This window comes from Dendrobates tinctorius, unplaced genomic scaffold, assembly GCF_039654945.1.
Source record: "Dendrobates tinctorius isolate UK_male_01 unplaced genomic scaffold, ASM3965494v1 ptg000027l, whole genome shotgun sequence".
NCBI classification, from domain to species: domain Eukaryota; kingdom Metazoa; phylum Chordata; class Amphibia; order Anura; family Dendrobatidae; genus Dendrobates; species Dendrobates tinctorius.
In genome coordinates this window covers 2,662,340-2,675,444 of record NW_027361695.1, presented here as the reverse complement: position 1 = coordinate 2,675,444, position 13,105 = coordinate 2,662,340, and the positions used below count along the sequence as shown (strand labels likewise).

The 13,105-nt window shown below is 49.4% G+C and overlaps 1 protein-coding gene across 3 annotated transcripts in view; it reads left to right on the top strand.

Moving 5' to 3' along the window:
• The first annotated feature begins 12,630 nt into the window (after positions 1-12,630).
• The window catches only part of SETD5 (SET domain containing 5), a 105,035-nt gene continuing 104,560 nt past the window's right edge, over positions 12,631-13,105 (top strand). For 2 of the 3 annotated variants that reach the window (XM_073569678.1, XM_073569677.1), the window contains exon 1: positions 12,631-12,982. The gene's annotated coding sequence lies outside the window, so the exon portion shown is untranslated. The remainder of the gene's footprint in view (positions 12,983-13,105) is intronic. The other variant, XM_073569679.1, reaches the window with a different exon arrangement.

Here is a 13,105-nt window from a genome sequence, read left to right as displayed (position 1 = left end):
TGGCGGCACCCGGACCGCTGCGAGGACAGCGCTGACGGGGGCACCCGGACCGATGCGAGGACAGCGCAGACGGCGGCACCCGGACCGATGCGAGGACAGCGCAGACGGCGGCACCCGGACCGATGCGAGGACAGCGCAGACGGCGGCACCCGGACCGATGCGAGGACAGCGCAGACGGCGGCACCCGGACCGATGCGAGGACAGCGCAGACGGCGGCACCCGGACCGATGCGAGGACAGCGCAGACGGCGGCACCCGGACCGATGCGAGGACAGCGCAGACGGCGGCACCTGGACCGATGCGAGGAAAGCGCAGGTGGCGGCACCCGGACCGCTGCGAGGACAGCGCAGACGGCGGCACCCGGACCGATGCGAGGACAGCGCAGACGGCGGCACCTGGACCGATGCGAGGAAAGCGCAGGTGGCAGCACCCGGACCGCTGCGAGGACAGCGCAGACGGCGGCACCCGGACCGATGCGAGGACAGCTCTGACGGCGGCACCCGGACCGATGCGAGGACAGCGCAGACGGCGGCACCCGGACCGATGCGAGGACAGCGCAGACGGCGGCACCCGGACCGATGCTAGGACAGCGCAGACGGCGGCACCCGGACCGATGCGAGGACAGCGCAGACGGCGGCACCCGGACCGATGCGAGGACAGCGCAGACGGCGGCACCCGGACCGATGCGAGGACAGCGGAGGCGGCGGCACCCGGACCGATGCGAGGACAGCGCAGACGGCGGCACCCGGACCGATGCGAGGACAGCGCAGACGGTGGCACCCGGACCGATGCGAGGACAGCGCAGACGGCGGCACCTGGACCGATGCGAGGAAAGAGCAGGTGGCAGCACCCGGACCGCTGCGAGGACAGCGCTGACGGCAGCACCCGGACCGATGCGAGGACAGCGCAGACGGCGGCACCCGGACCGATGCGAGGACAGCGCAGACGGCGGCACCCGGACCGATGCGAGGACAGCGCAGACGGCGGCACCCGGACCGATGCGAGGACAGCGCAGACGGCGGCACCCGGACCGATGCAAGGACAGCGGAGGCGGCGGCACCCGGACCGATGCGAGGACAGCGCAGATGGCGGCACCCAGACCGATGCGAGGACAGCGCAGACGGCGGCACCCGGACCGATGCGAGGACAGCGCAGACGGCGGCACCCGGACCGATGCGAGGACAGCGCAGACGGCGGCACCCAGACCGATGCGAGGACAGCGCAGACGGCGGCACCCGGACCGATGCAAGGACAGCGGAGGCGGCGGCGGCACCCGGACCGATGCGAGGACAGCGCAGATGGCGGCACCCAGACCGATGCGAGGACAGCGCAGACGGCGGCACCCGGACCGATGCGAGGACAGCGCAGACGGCGGCACCCGGACCGATGCGAGGACAGCGCAGATGGCGGCACCCAGACCGATGCGAGGACAGCGCAGACGGCGGCACCCGGACCGATGTGAGGACAGCGCAGACAGCGGCACCCGGACCGATGCGAGGACAGCGCAGACGGCGGCACCCAGACCGATGCGAGGACGGCGCAGACGGCGGCACCCAGACCGATGCGAGGACAGCGCAGACGGCGGCACCCAGACCGATGCGAGGACGGCGCAGACGGCGGCACCCAGACCGATGCGAGGACAGCGCAGACGGCGGCACCCGGACCGATGCGTGGACAGCGCAGACGGCGGCACCCGGACCGATGCGAGGACGGCGCAGACGGCGGCACCCGGACCGATGCGAGGACAGCGCAGACGGCGGCACCCGGACCGATGCGAGGACAGCGCAGATGGCGGCACCCGGACCGATGCGAGGAAAGCGCAGACGGCGGCACCCGGACCGATGCGAGGACAGCGCAGACGGCGGCACCCGGACCGATGCGAGGACAGCGCAGACGGCGGCACCCGGACCGATGCGAGGACAGCGCAGATGGCGGCACCCGGACCGATGCGAGGAAAGCGCAGATGGCAGCACCCGGACCGACTCCATTTATTTCACATTTATCCCGCGATACTTTCATTTTTTTTATTATTTGATCTGTGACTTTAAAGCCAAGAACCACACTGATTAGTGATGTGACTAACGCATTCCTGCTGCAGCCACGGACGTCGTCCGGGGGTTGTGAAGTGTTCCCAGGTATGTGCTCATGGCGATATACAGGCACGTCCTGGAAATGAGTAATAAGCCTGTGATATCAGCAGCCTCAGGAGACGCCATAGTCCGCATGCGCTGCTCGAAGGAGAAGCATTGTGCAAGCCACAGATCCAGGCTCCTAGCCAAAGCCTTGTGCATAGAAGACACCATAGAATAGGGGATAAATGCTTCTGTTGGAAGGAGAACCCCAATAATAAGGGATGGCCAAGATCAGAAAAACTTCTTTCAGAAACAGCGCCACCCCTGACCATGGGTTGTGTCTGGTATTGCAGCTCAGCTCCATACTTTTCAATGAGGCTTAGTTGCAATACCAGACACAAGCCATGCTCAGGAGTAGGGGTATTCAAGAAAAACAAATTATTCTGATGGGGGGCAGCATCTGTTTTTCAGACATGGAAATAGAATAATAAAAAAAAAAAAGTTTCTCCATCTTCTCCATTCTGCGACAATCTGAGAGTGGTCCTATTTTTTTTTTTTTTAGAAACCCATTTACGGTTTTTATCTGACGCTTGGATCAAAATTGGACGTCTCCAATTTTTTTTTTTCCGGAAAAAAAAAAAAAGACATGTACACAGCCCCATAGAACATCATGGGTGCGAGTGCTGAATACCGCAGATGGCACTAATGCAAGAAAATTGCTCGTGTGTGTGAGCCCTAAAAGGGAGCAGCCATGTTTATCCCATCCTGTACAAACTTTTTAAGCTTTCCGTACACTGAATAACTGCACGTTCCTTAAAAAAAACAAAAAAAAAAAACACAGCACCACTCCTGTTCACAGGTTGTCAGCGGTATTGCAGCTCATTTGCTTTTTTTTAAGGTTGATCTCCAGTACTAATTATAATCCTTTTCCTAAAAATTAATCAAACAGCCATGTTTTCCTTACCCTAGAGAATGTTTTTTCAAGGGGTTTTTCTGAGATTGTCAGAAAGTTGGCTAAGTTCAGAAAATGGGAAAAAAATGAGATAATATCAAGTGACAGCATTCAGATGTGGTTATGGCATGGCGTCACTGCTGCAGGAGCGAGGGACCACCGGCATTAGAGCGGAGGGGTATTATGCAAATTGGTAATTTTATAAAAACAAATTTTTAGGATGTTTCTTGTTCTTAGGAAACTTGCTTAAATATCTGTTCAAGCCTTTAAAATTGCTGGTAACTTCCACATCAGCCCCGCCAACTATGTCAATGAAGCAGATCGCAGCTTCAGACATAACTTTTAGATCGATAATTGCCAAGAGAGACTGTTATTAAAGGGGTTTGATTATGTATTTGGGGCTAAAAATGATTTTTGTAATTAAATCTCATTAAAAAAGTTGCACCGTTTGCCTTCTGTAGTCTCCGTGTTGCACTGTATTACGCTGGCTGCAGAATGAGTTAGCTAAGAATCTGGTAGTGAGCTGTTCTGATAGCTTATGGTAAAGTTTTTAACTCTTATCTGTACTTTTCTGAGCTCCTCTTAGCTGATTTACATGCTTATGGCGCAGGTGAACAAAGAGCCTGTAAAAAAAAAAAATGAAATGGTGTGGAATTTTTAAATGAAACCCTACTGAATAAATAAGTAAATAAATAATAATATATATTATACATACATGTACATATACATTTAAGTAAAAAAAAATAAAATAAATTGTCTTCAAAAGGTGGCCATCCCCTTTAGACCAGGGGCCCCAATTATTGCAAATCTTTAATAGTATTGGTCTTTTCATATTTGCCACCTTTTGGCCCCTTTAGGCTCGCATGTGATTGCAACCCCTGCGCATATTAAAGTTACGCCCCTGATATTATCCTATATTGTAAGCTCAGCTATACAGTCAACTCTGTAAGGACCATATAATGTGACCCGTGGAGCCCTGCGCTGTGGACTCGCTGCTGAGTTCACCCTACAGATCCATAGCTTTTCCAAGCACAAGCATGCGGCAAAGCTGGATATCCGCAGAACGCCCCAATTTTCGGTGCAGATGGGGGATTTTGAAACGACTGTTTGCAAATCGGCGGCATCTGAACCTGTCCTTACGGTCCTCATATTCTCATTTCCTACAGAACAGTCCCCCCCCCGTGTAAGGTGCGATATGAATAATGTCATATAATTAAACTGCGGAGAAGCCATTGGTCGTGCGGTGACAAAGTTTCCGTATTTGCTTCTATGAAGCGGCATCGTCGACCCTGACACCGGCTGCGGCTGCCTCTAGCTGTAACCCCGGCGCCCGTGATCAAATATTCATGAGAGCAGAATCTTCTGTTCCTTATCTCTCCTTTCACAGACAACGAAAGCATAAAGCCCCATATATAAAGCCCCATATATAAAGCCCCATATATAAAGCGGCAAGGACAATACATATGACGCCAGCAACATGATGGGCTGTGTATATGACGTCATCATGCTGATCCGTGATGTCATCGCTGACACTTTGAGACTTATTTATTGGGTTCGTTCGATTTAGATAACACGATGTCGATCAGATCATTATTACAGACTTCCGCACCCAGCTTTCCTATGATCCTGAAGGTCAAAGCAATTATTGGACTGTTACTTTAAGCCTTGTATGTAACTCTGCCTTGCACTATATGTTACGTGCGTGACACAGAGATCAATGATCCTTAAATGTGCTGAGCTTTCAATGCCTCGTGGCGCTGAGAAGAATGGAATTCTCAAGGATAAACGGATATCCGACCAATGGGATCATGGGGAGAACAGTGACATCACCGGGATGTGATATTCTCCTGTCTATGTGATCAGCATACTTATACATCATGGGATACATGATCTGGAGCCGGGCAGAAACCCGCACAAGTACTGCTACCCTCAGTATCCAAAACTATCTCCCCCAAGTGACCTTCCTGGCTACGTCTGCACCTGACTGTTGTGGAGGAACAAAGAAATAGGCTGAAATTATTTCTGCTCAGTATTAATATTAACATATTACAGAAAAATTTATTGTGGGAACATAGTAGCCTTATGCGTAGTATTGGAGAAATCAGTACAAAATGGGCCAATAGCAGTCTATAGGGACCTACAGGTCCATATTACAGGTGTGAGCATGAGACCAAACTCTTTACACGCCTAAGGCCTCACTGAGATGTCGAATTTTTCATACGAGAAAAAAAAGACCATTTTTCATCGAGGCTTGCACCTGGGCAAACGGGAAGGCTAATGGATCTAATGGATGTGCCATTTCTGGGGAGGCTGAGGGCTGGTGTTATTATTATCTGGGAGGGGACCAATATCCATGGCCCCTTCCCAAGCTATTAATATCAGCATGCACCTGCCTGCTTAGCCTTTACTGGTTACTGAAAATAGAGGGACCCCACGTAGCCTTTTTTGTGTCCCCCCTTTTTAATAACCAGTAAAGGCTAAGTATACAGCTGTGAGCTGACATTAATAGCCAGAGAAGCTCTATGTTTATTGTACCCTCCCCAGACTCTTCAGACCAGCTCTCAGCTGTCTGCTTTCCCTACGATGGTTATTAAAAAAGGGGAATCCTATGCTTTTTTTTATTATTACTATATTTATTAGCTAAATACATGTACAGAAAAATACACACGCAAAGATTACAGACCCATATAAAAGCGACCTTAGAGGGATCGTCGGGGGAATGGTAATTATCATTCCGAGGTTCTTCCTTGCTAAATCTAAAATGAGAATTTCTGAGGCCACTTGTACACTTGAACCCCTGGCGGTTGCCTCAGATGATCTAATGATTAATATCTGCCAATTCTTAAATGTCAGCCCTGATGTCATCACATATTACGGTCGTAATCTGAAGTACAGTTAGAGATTTTTAAAGGGGCGCTAAACCTAAAAGTTGGCAGCTTGTAAAACAGCTGCTAATAAAACTCACACCTGTGTCTGTAAATGTATCTGGAGGTCCTCATGGCTGGGGATACGGGAGATGACACGGGGATTTACCTGGATATACTGTCAGGCATCCCACAGACCGAAATGCTGATAACAGAGAACACTCACATCTGTAAATGTACAGTAGGTAGTGAGTGAGGAGGGGGCAGGGGGGGAATAGAAAGTATGTTTAAGACCCCCATACACGTTAGCTGAAAGTCAGCCGAATTGGGCGATAATTTTGGTGGGATCGACCGACCATCTGATGTGTCTGGGGCCTCAGGAGAGATGATGAATTGCGCAGATATGTCTGACGATGGCTTACTCCTCTTTCCCTAATTGAAATCACATAAAACCTCGAGAGAGACGATTCTGTAGAGTATATGGTCATTCGCCTGCCCTCTCCAGACACATGAATTGTCCACGTTTTCTGTATGGGGGAGAGGATTAAGTAGCTGCTAGACACATTTGGTGGCAATAAAAAGGATTGGGCATGTAAAAATCCATCTGCCCGATCCCATAGGTGGGAGTTAGGAGACCCTCCTTGGGATGGTTGGATCACTCTATTACATTAGATACAGGTTTCTAACAGTCTATTGCCATTTGACACATTTTTATGCAGTTGAATATCTTCTATTGTTCTCTGGTATCAGACATTTCAGGATGAGAAAAATCAGATGTTAGCCTATACAAACCACCTATAATATGTCCATAAAAAACTATCCTCCCCCGTGACCATTTTATCACACATATTTCCTTTTTTTTGACCCTCCTAGAACATTTCCATGCCCACGTGTCAGATATGGCGGTGTTAGGAGCCGAGCGTTTCTATCTGGCCCTTTAAAAAGCTTTATATGAAATCAGGTCAATAAACCACAAGCTTTGCTGGGATTCTTATAGATCTGCTGATCAAGGATTTCTTTTTAACCCTCTCTCCGCCATTCCCCGCCCCATTACATCCGCTGTCCTGACCGCTTTCGTCTATAGATTGTGCTCTGCGACTGCATCCGCTGTCTGTCGGTGAATTAATTGGCGGTGCAGCGTTCAGCCTTATTTTTTTGCGAGGTGTTATTCTAAAAAAAGGATCTGGAGCAGACTGTTAATTACATGGTGTCACCAGTACTCCACAGTGAGGAGGGTGGGGGTCTGCACTAATAAGGGACAGAGGGGGGGGGACTAATTCATTTTCATCTCCGATGATAGGGTAAGATTTGTTGTGAAACTACAACTCCCAACATGTCTTCGTAGCCCGGGGGGGCTGTCAAGGCATGCTTGGAGTTGTAGTTTGACACCAGCTCGGCTTGTTACCCCCCCCCCTGCGTTATATCCAACCTAAATGTGATTTTGAGTTCATCTAAAATCTATATTCCCAATTATACGGCCGGGTTTATACTCTGCAATTCTTCCCCTGTCAGAATGACGTCCGGATGATTAATTATCGGCCTGAGCTCCGCATTTATATGCAGAGATATTTCGCCAAGATGTTCCCAGAATGAAGCCCTCCATGATCCTCCCCTCCCCCCGCCAACCAGTGCTTATACTCTACCAAAGCAAAAACCAGTAACGGGACTGGAGAGGCTACAAGCACATTATTTATTTTCACTTACATAGCGCCATCATATTCCGCAGCGCTTTACAGACATTATTGTCACTGTCCCCATTGGGGCTCACAATCTAGATTCCCTATCAGTATGTCTTTGGACTGTGGGAGGAAAATGGAAAAACCGTAGGAAACCCACACAACATTGGGAGACCATACAAGCTCCTTGCATATATTGTCCTTGGTGAGATTTGAACCCAGGACCCCAGCACTGCAAGGCAACAGTGCTAACCACTGAGCCACTATGTGCTAATCACTGAGCCAACGTACTTGCCCACATTAGATTATATGAGCCCATATATAGGGGCGTAACTATGTTAGGTGCTGCGTTTGCAACCGCACCCGGGTCCTTGAGACTAGAGGGGCCCCAAAGGAAAAGACTATTACTATTAAAGACCTGTTTAAAAAAACTGACCGTCACATTTAAGCATAAACTAAGTGTGAACAGGTGCTTAACCTAGAGTCACCAACTTATATACACTCAAACAAAAAAGGAAGCACACTGTAGGGCCATAGCATGCAAACATGAAATATGAATTGCATTACTGCATTAGAAATATGAAAAATTGAGAAAGCTTAGCGCATAAAATGGCCAATTTATGTGTACCTGGAAGCCACGTTAAGGCGTTTCTCGTTTTCCAGGACCCTAACCTAATGCCAATCCTCACTTAGACTAAAGTCTTCATCTGTATGGGAACCTATGTAAATCCTTTCCTTAGACTGAAATCTATAACTATATCTGTGATAGTTGGGGGTCCATTGGAGATTTTGCATTGGAGCCCACAAGCTTCAAGTTACGCCACTACCCAAATCAATCCTTTCAAAACATAAGCCCTAAATCCGGGTTCATACGGTGCAGAGGTAATATTGCACATGATATTGAAGCATGCTTGGACCTAGGTGTCTACAGGAGCTGTATTAGGGATCCATTAAATCAGGCTGTGTGCATAAAACAAGGAAAAAAGTGGAAAGCAACTAAATATATATATATATATATATATATATATATATATATCAGTTTAATGTACACATCCTTGCTGTTCGGAGTCTATACGATGCTACGGGTCCATGCTGAACCTCTGACGTGTTTTTTCTCATGGATTCAGTCATGGTTTACCACATTTTACAGGTATTTTTGTCTAGAAGCACTATATTGCAATATGGTATAGTGGCACTTTGCATGCCACCATATAGTCTCCATGCACGTCATTGCTGTGTGCATGATTCCAGATACAAAGTGCAAAGGATCAATAGACCGACTTATATACTCCCAGGACTGACCAGGGTATACGGTTTCCTATGGAATCACTCCTTGTGCTCGTACGTGTTATAAGGCAGTTTACATTGTAAGTATTACTGCAGACAGGGACAGAATACATACATTGACATGGAATGTGATGGCGCTATATGACTAGCAGTAATAGACTAAAACTAGTATATATATATATATAAATAACAGTGGTGGATGAATTAATTAAAAAAGTTAAATAATAAAAATTCAATCTGCCGCAGACTTATCTAACTCTATCCCTTTTCCTAATGCATTCACCAATTATACCTTTTCAGGGATTAACAGTGTGACCATCAGGGGAGGGTACAAAGGGTGCTGTTATCTTGCTGAGTCCCTGCAAAGCAGAGTAGGAAACCCCTTGCAATAAAAAAAAAAAAGCTGTGACATCTGCTCTGGACTCTGCAGAGTCAAAGGGAGACTGAAACCTTATGGCATTTGCAATGTAAAAATCTCTATATATCGATGGGAAAAGGGTGAAACCTTATAGTTATGTATAAAGGAAGGGGTCTAACAATCTATTGCTACAATGATAGATAGATAGATAGATAGATAGATAGATGTGGAGGAGGAATTATAGGACGGATCGTTGGCAGATGATGACCCAGTATTATTATTCATATTTATTTATATGGCGCCATTAGTTCCATGGTGCTGTACATGAGAAGGGGGTTACATACAAAGTTATAGATATCGTTTACAGTAAACAAATTTACAATGACGGACTGGTACAGAGGGGAGAGGACCCTGTCCTTGCGGACTTACATTCTACTGGATAATGGGGAAGAGACAGAAGGTCGGAGGTGCAGCAGCTCGGGTGGTAGTACTAGCTATGGGAAGGAAAGATCTGGACGCTGCAGGTCAAACCGGGGAGGTGGTAGGGTGGGGGTTAACGGTGCCTCACCCGGTGGAAGCCATGCCTCTTCCTGCCACGTAGACCTTCTTGTGTCACCAAAAACCGGATTTCCAAACCCGGTATATAGGCGAAATATATGTAAAAGAATCTAAAAAAAATGATATGTGGAGAGCAGGAGCGCAAGCAAAACAATATCCAAAAGTGATAGAGGGGACGGCGGTATTCCGATGCACAAAGGAGGAACGTTGGCCGTCTATCGGTCCGTCCGTCCGTCTGTCAGCACCCTGGGGGAGGGGGAGGTTCTGAGCGGCACGGTGCCAAGCACGTCCTCATGAGGATGTAAGGCGAGGTTCTATGCCCGGATAGAAAATTCTACATTGTCGCCGCCGCCGCACTCATGCCAAAAGATTACTGCTGCAGCAACCTCGGGTAACGCAATAAATGCAGCAACCCCAAATAAAACCAAACAACCTCCCGACCCCTGCAGCCCCACCTCGCCACCCAACGTCGTCGAAGGAAGCTGCAGGTTTCAAAGCAACCTGTAATAATATCCATAAAGGTGACCGGGCACAGTGCCACCATCCTCAACAGCTGAAGGTGGTCACTGACCCCCACGCAGAACCCCATTTTGTCCTCCTCCTCCACATCATATAGCTGTTGCAGCAGGTTCCCTTTCAGAGCCCCCCACTCCTGCGTCCAACAGGGGAGGGGGAGCTGTGAGGAAGTGTGAGAAAAACACAGCACTGGAGGAGGAGGAGGAGGCGTTACATGAGACCATCCCTCTAAGGTCCCCCTCCTCCTCCCTTACAGGAAATAAAGGAGGGGTGACGGCTGAGATCTTGCAGTTTACAATCCCAGTCTGGGGATTTATGATAAGATCCATGACTGTCAAGCCTCATGGGGTTTTTTTTTTAGTGCAGGGTAGAGATTGCAGTATTTGCTGCTGCTGTGGGAGAAAATTGGGTTTCATAAGGGTGTAGTGTCAGAATGATACCTAGTGCTAAAGAATGCATCAACGTTGTTACAACGATTGTTACTTTTAACAAATATTTACAATTAACGAGACTTTTCTTTTCCAATAATTTTTATTGAACATGTAAATACAAATAAGAAAGGAGGGGAGTGGGAGGGGAGAAGGGTGGGGGGAGGAAGGGGTTAACGAGACTTTTTCAATGCTTTAGACGAATTGCATCAAACATGAAAACAGCGGCGACACATAAATACAGATCAGCGGATCCAAGTCCAATCTGGGGGTCCGAATGTCTTCAATATAAAAGACCATCCAGGGCGACTATTGAATAAAACTAACACTCAATCTGCCATATCTGGGGACATTCCTTCTTCTAGAAGGTTCTTTATGCTTGCTAATAATAAGTTGTAGACATGAAGACCATAAGGCGGCACAGAGTCCCAGTGGGAATATACTGTGACCCTGAAGCCTCGCTGTGTCATGGGGTGGGGGTAGTACAGTCAGAAGCGTTTATCCACTTGATGGTTGAAAAATGCTAAATTGATAGGGGGGGTCTGACCACTGTGACCCCATGGTACTTTTTGGTCAACACTATCAACTCTGAATGGAGGGGGGGGGGTTTACGCTCCACCGGTGCGGGAGGGGGGGGCACACTCCATCAACATCCTGTTCACACCCCTCCAAGCCACAGTTTTGGGATAGAGCGAATGGGGTTTCCTGTACTGGAGATTGGTAGCAGTCAGATCCCCACTGACCGAGCATTCATCATTCACCCTCATGAATAGGTGATATTTATTTTTATAAATTCCCTATTTTTATTTATTTTACTCACTAATATAGCGCCATTAATTCCACAGCTCTTTACAGACATTCTCATCAATGTCCCCTTTGGATTCCCATTGGGGAATCTTCCCTATCAGTTTGTCTTTGGAGTGTTGGAGGAAACCGGAAAACCCGGAGGAAACCCACACAAACATGGGGAGAACATACAAACTCCTCGCAGATGTTGTCCTTGGTGGGATTTGAACCCTATGAATTTAAAGGGGGCGTATGGCATGGCCATAAACGTCTGCTGGATGCCGGCATCTGAGTCGATCTCCATTCATTCTTATAGGAGTTTTGAGTAATCAGATACTCGCGACCTTCACTGGTGGTCTGGCCCCATTGCGTGCAGATAGGTATGGACCCCGCATGTGTCTTAAATGTTAATCCCTTTAAGAAAAAAAAAAAAGAAAAATCAGCATCAGAGGTAAAATAAAGGGCTATAGGGGAACCCGCACTACCGATCTGTAATCCGGCCGTATGGCTGATAATCTAGCGCCAGTCCGGTGACACCAATACTTATAGGGGAGGTCCAGTGACAACAAGTCATCACCTCCGGGCAGGATACTGATCAGTGGGGTACCGGTACTGATCCCATACGCCAGCCGGTCGGACGGCGCCTGCGCTCTCTACGCGGCTGCCAGAAAGGCGGAATCGATCAGTTTTGATCCATTCTGATTCATGAGAGGTCTTCCACCCATCAACTAGTTTTCATTTTTCCCATAGTCAACCCCTTTAATTAAAGGGTCAAGCTCAAAAAGGAAATTCCTATCCACCTGCCCTATTAGGGCCCATTTACACTGTAGAGCTGTACATAAAAGCACATAGGCACACGTCTACAGGCACCCAGGTCTCTCACAGCCGCCGCTGCCGTGCGCTCTGCTCCCCACCTCTCCTCCTACTGTGGGAAAACAGCGATCGGCGCGGGTAGGCACTGCATCGCGTGACAGCCCTGTGATGATTGACATCATCCACCGCCCAGTAGGCGGCGAGCTGGGCTCTGTCCAACCAATAGAACGCACGCAGGTGGGCGTGGTCCTAGGCCCCGCCTCCTGTTCCCGCCGCCCCTGCCGCCGGAGCCGGGGATCCCCGTGTGGTCAGTCGCGTTTCCGCCCGTGGAGGTAGCGAGTCGGCGGGGGGAGGGGAGGCCGTGTGGAGCCGCTGTCGATGCGGACTGAAGGGGGCTGGGGGGAGAACAGCGGAGTCCCGACCCGGGCACCAAGGAAGGAGAAAGGGAGCGACCTCTGACCAGGCGCCCTGCACCCACAACGGATATACAAAGTCTGGAAGTCGCCAGCTGCTTGTTGCTGCCGGAGTTTGTGTCAGGAGCTCGGCAGCGCCGCTCAGGAAACACCGCTGCTCCACTTGAGGCCTAGTAGGTTTTGCGGCTTTGGGGTGTGGACGCGCTCTCGGCCCCGCTTTGGCTCCTCTCAGTGGGGCAGGCCTGGTCCTGCCAAGACGGGTAAGTGCAGCGGGGAGGGCATTTCACCCCACTTTTTGTATTTTGGGCGCTTTCTCCGTGGCCGGTCCTGGGGCATCTCTGGAGGGGGTAGCGGTGTGCGGCTACTCGGGCGCCTCTGGCTGC